This window comes from Dasypus novemcinctus, chromosome 28, assembly GCF_030445035.2.
Source record: "Dasypus novemcinctus isolate mDasNov1 chromosome 28, mDasNov1.1.hap2, whole genome shotgun sequence".
Taxonomy (NCBI): Eukaryota; Metazoa; Chordata; class Mammalia; order Cingulata; family Dasypodidae; genus Dasypus; species Dasypus novemcinctus.
In genome coordinates, this window is record NC_080700.1 from 9,198,655 (window position 1) to 9,208,777 (window position 10,123).

General features: G+C 38.6%; 1 pseudogene; it reads left to right on the top strand.

The window, feature by feature from the left end:
- The first annotated feature begins 321 nt into the window (after positions 1–321).
- On the top strand, positions 322–954 carry LOC131276386 (ran-specific GTPase-activating protein pseudogene; annotated as a pseudogene).
- Positions 955–10,123: the final 9,169 nt, after the last annotated feature.

A 10,123-nucleotide genomic window follows, 5' to 3' on the forward strand; every position in this document is an offset into this window, starting at 1 on the left:
TGGCCATATTTTAGCACAAGGAGATTCTCAGGAGGTAACACTGAGGCAACCCATAATACAAGGCTAAGTTTCAATATTAGAGTTTTCCAGTTTAAACCAGCCATCAAAAGGCCATTAGGTGATTAGAGATTAATTCCTCTAGCTAACAGCCTTTGGGGCAATGGGGCAATAGCTTCCCTGCTAGCAAAGGTATTTTCCCAGATTTGCAGGCAGGGAGGAGGTGCCTGCACCAGACTCTGAGGAAGGAGATGTAACCAACCACCTAGAGGCCCCAGAGCCAGCTAATGTCTGAACCAGCCAAGCTGCTACCACTGTGCACCCATGGCACCCACCAAGGACTCTCAAGAGGACCAGGACACTTCCACTGAGAATATAGATAAGTCCAACCACAACCCCCCATTTGAGCTGACTGTCTATCTTCCTGAACAAGAAATCAAACACTGGAGGAAGATGAAGAAGAACTTTTTAAAATGTGGGCAAAGTTGTTCTGATTTGCTTCAGAAAGTGACCTCCCTAAGTGGAAGGAGCATGACATGGTGATGTCAAGTTCCTGAAGCACAAGAAGGGGACCATCCACTTTCTCATGCACAGAGACAAGATGCTGAAGGTCTGCACCAACCACGACATCACACCGCTGAAGCCAAACATGGATAGTGAGCAGGCCTGGGTCTGAAATGCTCATGCTGACTTTGCCAATGAGTGCCCCAAGCCTGAGCTGCTGGCCATCTGGTTCCTCAGTGATAAAAATGCACAGAAATTCAAAAAGAAATTTGAGTAATGCAGGAAAGAGACTGAGGAGTGAGAAAAGAGAGACCAGGGCAAAAATGATAATGCCAAAAAGCATTATCTGAGAAGCTGGAAGCTCCTTTGGTAAAGGAGGAGATCCAGGAGGCCCCTGGCAACAAGGAGTCTGAAAAGGAGGAGACCAAGGAAAAAATAAAAAAGAAGCAATAAATTTTCTTGCCCTATTTCCTTTTCCCCCCTTTTTCTCTTTCCTTTTTTTTCCCTCTTTCTTTTCCCACCACCCCTTATTTTCTGTTTCTTTTTTACAAGGGAATTTATATTAAGAGCTAATATCATCCCAACATTCAGGATCTTATTTTCTTTCTAAGTTTTTGCCCTGTTGAAGATGACTTCAGAAAATCCATTCCCCAGTCATGAAAATGTACTGTGCTAATTCTCTTCTCCATAGTAGAAACACTGTATTCATTATATTTTATGACTATAAATCAAACAATTTGAAAATGGGGGAAAAAATTCCAAAGCATTCTAACACAAAGTGTAAAAATAAATTACAGTAGCTAGAAGTAGGAATGTAAAAACATGGATAAAGGTTAACTCTGCAAGAATATACTGGTCTCTGACATCCCTGGAAAATGTATCTGCCACAGGATCCATTTTGATCTGCCTGCTTGGCAGGCCTGCAAATGGAAGGACCCAGTATTTGGGGTAAGCCCCCAGGGTTTTCTGCCATTGCCACGCTGCCTCTGAGGGGAGAGGCATGGAGAAGGTAAGAGCAGGCAGGCCCAAGGGCAAAGATACCAGCTGCTAAACAAGCCTGAAAAAGAAGCCTTGCAGGACCTGGTGCTCTGCCAGGGAATCACTGTCTTGGCTGGGCGGTGATTTCAGACATTACCTTATGATATCCTTCCTGGCTGGGGTCAGATCTCACAAGCCTGGGCTCATGGCATAGATACAGAGAATTCCCAAGCCCTATCCCCTACCCTCCTGGGATTACATCCTGTGGGCGCTCATAGGTGAACTTGTTTAAAATGGAGAACCAAAGAAAGGCATTAAACAAGCTCTGGGCCATAGTTTCATTCACCAATAAATTCCTCAACTGTCTCACCAAATATGTTACTGAATTTTATCTAGGTTCTTTGACTATGCTGCAGAAATGAATTTCAAGAGCACATTGGGTCAGTTAGGCCAGTAATTTATCCAGGTAGGGAGGGACTAGAAGGAGAAGAAAATAACATACCAGAGGGCCCAGGTAGAGAGGAAGGGGGTTGAAAAGTGTAAAATGGGCTGACTGCAGGCTACATTTTCCCATTATAGATTATAAATTCCCAGATTAACTTGCATGGCCACAAGGCAGAGGAAATATAGCAAGAGCAGAGTGCAGAGGAGAGGAATGAATCCAGAGGCAAGAAAGCATGTGAGAGAGCACCTGTTCAGACCTGCACCTGGATTTTTGAACTGTTAATTATTTCATCCTTTTGCCAATGGCATGGGAGGGATTCCAGGTGTTTGCCCTTTTGACTGGTTACCCCACCTATCATCTCTCCTGAGGGTCCAATGATAAAGTCCTTTGGGAATATCCAGGGTTTCTCATGGCTTCCAGAATAAGTCTTTGTTCTGAAAGGTGGAATCTTGGGGAGGGTCTTCCAGCAGCCATCTTGGGTGTTACTGATGTCCACATGGAATCTGCAATATTACAAATCCCTTTGTTGATTCCCTATTTTACTAGCCTGCTTCAATAATATAGACTTAGTGAGGGAAATGTTGTTTTCACCTGAATGGCAAAGGGGTCTGCGAAAGTAAAAAGGTTAAGAACTCCTGCCATAGAGGTTCTGGTTCAGCATGGTTTCTAGGACCCTCTCACTTATGATATTGTTGTAAGCCCTGTGTGATCTTTTTGATCAAGGAGATTAAGGAAATCACTCTACCCTATAATGGTATTTCAAATGCCTTTAACAGGGACTGGAGATTTTACCTTCAGTTACATTGTTGTAGAATTTGAGAGAAGTTCAATTATTTGCATATAGAGAGGCCAGGACTTAGGAATGATTTTGAGAAGGAAAAATGGTTTATTTATGGCCGGCCAGACTCGGGAGTTTTCTGTTCGAATCCTGAGCCAGGAACAAGATTTTCAAATGTCTTTTATACAGAGAGGAAAGGCCAAATGGTCCCTTTGTTTCAGTTCTCAATAGGCTTGAATTAGCATATCTGTCTTCCACATCTTAGGTAAGCTTTTAGCATGGACTCCAGACATTCTAGATAAGCTTTCAACATATTTTGTTTGCATTTCCCCTGAATACTTTGTTTATAGACCTTGCATTGTTAAACTGTTTCACTGTTAAACTGCCCTTGGTGAGCAGGACTGCAACCTTTTATCATCCCACACCCACAAGTCCCGGATAGTTTAGGTTATCTCTGAAGAGACAAAGAGCCTGCCACCCATAGCCCACATCATTTCCCCCCTTTGCCAAAGTATAACTTGCTAAGCTTTGGCATAATTATTGTTGGAGCTATGAGGTGGATGGCTGTTTGTTGTTTTGATTGATTATTTATCAATATTTAGGGTAGCATCCAGGACTGTTTTTAAAAGTTTAGAAGTTTTCATTCTGGACAGCAGAATCCTGGGGCAGGGGCCTCCTGCAGTCATCCTGTGGCCACTGGTGCTCACATGGATTTCCAGTCAGGTTCCAGATCCATCTATTATTTTATTTTACCCTTGAAGAGTTTACACCTTTAATTTAAAAGGGGTGCTGAAGGGAGATGATCTCTTTTCTGTAACTGCTTCCTGCTGGCCGTGGGCTGTAGTAATTGCCTAATAAGGTGTAAAACTCTTAATTTATTTTAACTAGAGGAAGATGGATCTGGCATTCTGTACAAAGTTGGATGAAGTTTTCATATGGTTAATAAGATGTTCACTCTGAAAGAAACAAACTTAATACCCATTTTTAAAAGAGGACATTGGATTGCAGAGGTAGACAAGGTTAGGTGCCTATAAAGATGGCACTCCTAAAAGCTGGTGGGAACAGCATATATATTCTTTTTTAAGTTATTCATCTTCAGAGAGAAATTGCAACAGACACTTAGCTTTGTCTGAAGACACATTCCAAGCTGTTCAATGATTGGCACTCATTCACTCTGTCAGATGCTCCTGGTGAACTGGCACTCCTTGGGCAACTGGCTTCACTCAGGATTAGAACACTAAGTTGGAAATTCTCTTCGTTTTCACCTGTGAGAGTGATCAGAACTACAGAATAAAGGTTTGATTTTTTTTTTTACACCTTAGTTTTAATTGTACAATTTCTAGCAGTTTTGACTTGTTCAATAGGTGACTCACCATCAGCAAGCAAGCCTCACCTTTGCTACACAGCAGAGTACAGTAGAATACAGAAGTTGACTGAGACTGGCTGAGACTGCCACCTTATTCTATAGACATGTTTTTAACTGTTTAGAAAATTATTTTACCAGGAATTTAACATGTCTAATATACTTCTGCACTTGATCCAAAATAGAAAAGATGTTATAATTATTAGGCATATATTTAGTACAGGATAAAAGTACAGCACTTAATATTAACTAATGTATTACTTAATGCATTTCAGAGTTGTAATTATTAGTTTTGAGTTTCAGGTTTGTAATACTTTACATGTCATCTCTCCATGAGAGCAGGCCATAATGCCAATTGTGTTTAAGTTTCACTTACAGTATCCTGGTATCATGGCTCCACTTAGCATGTTCTTCAACGCAGTGAGCAAGTCGCAGCATCCTTCATCTTAGAGAGATTTTCCAGTATTCTACTAGCCTGGTGCATAGAGCTCTCTGGGACCATGGAACAGTGCCAGCCTGGAGGTGACGTCCATTGTACACTTGGCTGTACCGAGTCATCATTGGCTGCTGCAGGAGCTTGAAACTGCAATGTAGTTTCCATTGACTTCAGGAGCAGAACCAGAGGCTGATATAGCAAATATTTTTAACTGAGGGATCAGTAACCAGCCTATCCAATAACTCACATGGAGAGGCAAAATGCAATGTATACAGGGCCTGGTTTGAAAGCACAAAAGAGTTTGATAAGGTTAAAATTCATTCCTTGTTTTTATATATATTTTTTAAACAATTTAATGCAACGTATCATATATTAAATGACTATTTACTTACACAATTTTACCATGAAGATAACAGTAGGTACTTTAGTAAGAGGGAAAAAAAATTTTCATTGTTAAAATGAAAACAGAATATTTCTAATAGAATCAAGATAACTTTTTATTACCATTTACTTAAATGTGTACTTTGCAGTGGCCTTCAGACAGGTTTTATTATCATTAACTTATTTCTGCTACCAATACCAATCTTAAGTTTTTTTAGTTAACAATGACTTCTAGAACTAGAACTATTTAAACATTTTCAGTTTGGCAGATGTTTTACAAACTCCTTATAATTGACTATAACCACATTGACTAGACACCTCATGTTTAAGTAAACTTATTAAATTACAATTACCAAAGAAATTTACTCTATTTATTTGAGAGCATATCTACAATCTTTTTCCTTTAGCCTAATTTCACCAATGTGAACTCACAATTTTCATTACTCTAAAGATTTCATCCATAATGTTAATTTAGTTTATAAATTAACTATGGGAGATTACACTCAAGTTAAATAAAATTGAAACCATTATAGTTTATGCAAGGAATGTTCTCTTTTTCCCTTACAGGAAGTTAAAAACTTCTTTTCTTTGTTTAAGTTATGAAAATGAATAATTTAAAAGCATATTGACTACCAGGTTTTAAAACACATTACACAATTACTTAATTTGTTTAATCATAACCCAGGAAAGATCTCTCCATAGTTTTTGTGGACTTTCCTTTACTTACTGAAATTTGTTAATAGAGCCACTAATTACCTTTATTTTGTTGGAAAGAAATCTTCTGGAAGTAAATAAGGCTCACCAGATTGTGGAGAAGAAAAGAATTTATTCTCAATCTTGCAAGAAGGGGCGCAGAGCCAGATATGGCTGGTGCCCGGAACAAAGAAAATGACACAATTTATACCCCTAAGGCCAGCATGCAAGCTCTTCCTCTGTTTTTCCATGGATTGGATACTTCAGAAGTTACAGTTTATCTAAGCTTTAACTTTCCTGCACAAAAGTGTGTGATTTAACTGCTTCCTCTCTCACATTCCAACCATTTTAGTTTTTACCTGTTCCCCTTTGTTAAATAAAGAATAGAATTTAGTGCTGAAATGGCACTGACTTAGCTCCTTCTTGGGCGTCCTTCCACTGCCCACAGGACTGGCCTAAACTGGTCTCCTCCACTGCTGTCTAACCCGGGAGTGGGAGACTGAGACAGCAGGCTGCCAGGCTGCCAGGTTACACCAATCAACATTTTTTTCTTTTATGTGAAAACTAACCTTTGTTAGTTTGTTTTTTACATTTTATGGCTGACAAAAGGTTTAAACTGGGAAATTACCAAGCAAACTGATTCTTAATTCCCTAGCCTAGTAGATAGGCTTAATCTGCCACACCTAGTCTTGCCTTTAAAGCTCTTGCAAAGAGGAGGCCCTTTCCCAATTGTTTCTATAATCAGATTTCTATGACCTTTTCATCCTGCTTAGTTTAATTTGGGCTTTAAGAATATTTATTTACACCTATAACTGCATATTTAATTAACAATTTGAATCGAGCTCTTTTAAGAATTTTCATTTGTTAATTTGATATTATCCTGATGTATGAAGACATACACTGAGCAAATGGGCAGATGCAAAGAGTTAGACACAGAAACAAAGCTGATTGATATTACTTATAATTTGCATTATTTTATATACTGTTTAGCTTAATTTGGGGTCCTGAAATATATATTACTTATAACTGCATATTTAACCTCAACAATTTGAGCAAATAGGCAGACATGAATAGTTTGACACAAAAACATAACTTTAGTTATTTTAAACTTCTAATTCTTACAAAATAAGTGTGACTGCAAAACATTTCAAAGACTCCTGAAACTCTTCTTAATTTGCACTGTGACTGTGCAGTTTTATACTATGACTATGCAGTTTTACACAAGAATTTTCTTTCTTAACTAATGGATTGTAACCAAAATGTTCTCAATGCTTTAGCACTAACTTTTGTTTCAGAACTTTATATTTTACTTTGAATTTAGCAGAATTTTGGATAAGCAACAAGATTAATTTTATATATATTTACTGAGGCTATTTGAAGCCTCAGGGAGACAGACTGGTTTCTCTCATGAATTGCCACTCTTAGGAACACTGACAGTCAAAGCAGGAGACTTTTCCCCTTCCAACCCTCTTTTTGATTTTGGAGATAATTAGACTCCAGTGATCATTTAACCTTATTCCATCAGGCAGCAATTTATTTAGTTTACACTTGAATTCATGAGAGAAAGGGTTACTAATACCAGGAGAGGAGACAGTGATGTCCCAGCTCTTCTCAATTATGAAATAACCATAGGCAAAGGCAAAGGGCGAGGTTAGGCTTGAAGTAACCATAAACAAAGGAAAGGTTAGTTTAGAATTTACACTTAAATAATAGTTTCAGGCTAAATTCACCCAGCTATAATTTCAGTTATTATCTTTCCACTGTTTTATAATATAAATGCATTTATAAATGATTTTAACTCTTAGTTACAGTTTTTATTAACTTTAAAACCTGTTAATTTTATAACACCTTTAAATACCTTTCATTCGACTTATAACATATTAAATGAACTTAACTATTAATTTTTCCTTTAAAGTAAAAGAATAAATCTCTTGCAGTTAGTTTGAAATAAGAAGCTACTTTTCAGGATTTGATTTCTAGAACATAATGTTCTTTTAAAAGAGGTAAGACTCTTCTTCAAACACAGGAAATGATGAGGTTAAAGCACAAGAAGCTTTTTTGATAAAAGATTTTCTTTGTATATTGATCTTACTCAATTTTAATCACAAAAATTTTCCTTCCACAAACCTTCTACACTTTCAGTATTCATTCAGGTTCTGTCCCACACTCTACTCTTTCCAATAATCAATCATTTTATCTTAGGACAAAATCATCTTCTGTTTCCTTAACAATAAAAACACATTCCATATATCCCACATACTAAGTTACCAGGCAAACTTCTTACAACATATAATTGCCATTAATACTAAACAAGCTTGTTAAAATAATGAAGTTTTCTTCACTTTAAATACTTAGTAGCATGTAATACCAGAAAGTTTCTTTGGAAGCAAGTTGGCAGGGGAGGCTGGCCGCTGAATAAATGTTATAAAATCACCTTTTATTATTATTATCAATTCAGTTTTTGTTTAATAATGACTTTCTGCAATTAGCCATTTAAATACCTTAATTTAAACAATTCTTTGTAAAACTTTTATAATTATTTATACCTTTAAGACAAATTTTACCTTCATAGAACACATTCTCTTACTTAAAGTTACTACAATACCTTATAAGAACCGAGCAGAATGCAAAAGTATTTTGGCTTTGACACCTTATGGAGGAAACTTTACTGCATTTATTCTGATTCTGCTTTTCACCCCCTTCACTTCCCCCCTTCCAGGAAGTCCCCCATGCACAACAATCAAACAGGAATGTGGCTTATGAATAGAAGGTGTGGACTCACTGGAAAGGGGCTAGCCGCTCCCCCCTTTCCAGCTTTCAGCCAAAATGGGCAGACAGAACCTACTCAAATTTGGCAACTCTCCCAGGGACCCAGCCACCCTGACTGGGACATCCCAAAAAACTTGGGTGCGTGGCATGGACACAGATGGCCTCCAAGCCCCGGCAAAGGGCCAGACCAGAGACAAGACAGCAAAGCATGTACAAACATCTAGACTCCGCAAACATCCAGACTCCCTCAGTTTTGCCCCATAATCATTTCACCCCCTTGCCAATGGCAAGGGAGGGCTCCAGCTCAGCTGTAATTCTACTTTACATAAGGACACAACTCCAACCCTAGCATTGAGCTGACACAGACAGAAGCAAAAGGTCACTAATCTGACCCACAAATTTATATATATTTTTTCACCATGGCTGCCCCCACAGCCATCACAAACCTCAGAACACTTAACATTTGGTATAAAGTGAATTCATTCACAATTTAGCACCATAATAAAAGATTTCAGCTAGACTTTTTCCACTGTTTAAACTTTACACCCAGACCAAGCTCCACCAGAAAAGCTGATCCATTTTCCTGTAACCAAGTTTTTTTTTGTTTTGTTTTGTTTTAATCTAGACCAATTTCCAGGACTTTAGGACTTGAACCTATAAATAGCCCTTTTTATTAAAATCAAGACTCCACTCCTTTAGTGGATATAAGACTAGTACCAGATTCTAACATGCAGTTAGACAAACCCAAAACACCAGGGCTTTCTCCCGTTTTTTTTCCAGGACATTAGGACTCGAACCTATAAACAACCTTTCCTATTAAAATCAAGATTCCACTCCTTTAGTGGATATAAGACCAGTACCAGATTCTAACATGCAGTTAGACAAACCTAAAACACCAGGGCTTTTCCCTGGTTTTTCTCCTTTTCCCAAGCCTAGAGAGAATGGCTTCCCCCCAACTTTCTGGGGCTACTAGGGTTCTCTCGGGAAGTGATCAGCCTCCCCTTCCTAGCAATTAAAGCTAGGGCCTTCCAGACTGTGCTCACCCGGGGAGTCTTACCTTCTTCCATGTTCATAGTTCTTTTTCGTTCCCAGAATCTTTCTCTTCAGACCTTCCATTGTCCCCGATTTTTGTTGGGAAGATTCTGATGGAGCCCACATCTTTTCTGGATTAAATTTAATCCAGGGGTGCCCAGATTTGGGGTTCACCCGAGTCCTCCTGGCTTCCTCAGGGATTTGGAAGGGGCAGCAAAATGCTACCATCTCTGGCCTTCATTTGCTGTCCCACCAGAATCACAAAAAATGTTGTAGAATTTGAGAGAAGTTCAATTATTTGCATATAGAGAGGCCAGGACTTAGGAATGATTTTGAGAAGGAAAAATGGTTTGTTTATGGCCGGCCAGACAGGGGAGTTTTCTGTTCGAATCCCGAGCCAGAAACAAGATTTTCAAATGTCTTTTATACAGAGAGGAAAGGCCAAATGGTCCCTTTGTTTCAGTTCTCAATAGGCTTGAATTAGCATATCTGTCTTCCACATCTTAGGTAAGCTTTTAGCATGGACTCCAGACATTCTAGATAAGCTTTCAACATATTTTGTTTGCATTTCCCCTGAATACTTTGTTTATAGACCTTGCATTGTTAAACTGTTTCACTGTTAAACTGCCCTTGGTGAGCAGGACTGCAACCTTTTATCATCCCACACCCACAAGTCCCAGATAGTTTAGGTTATCTCTGAAGAGACAAAGAGCCTGCCACCCATAGCCCACATCAACATCACAGAGG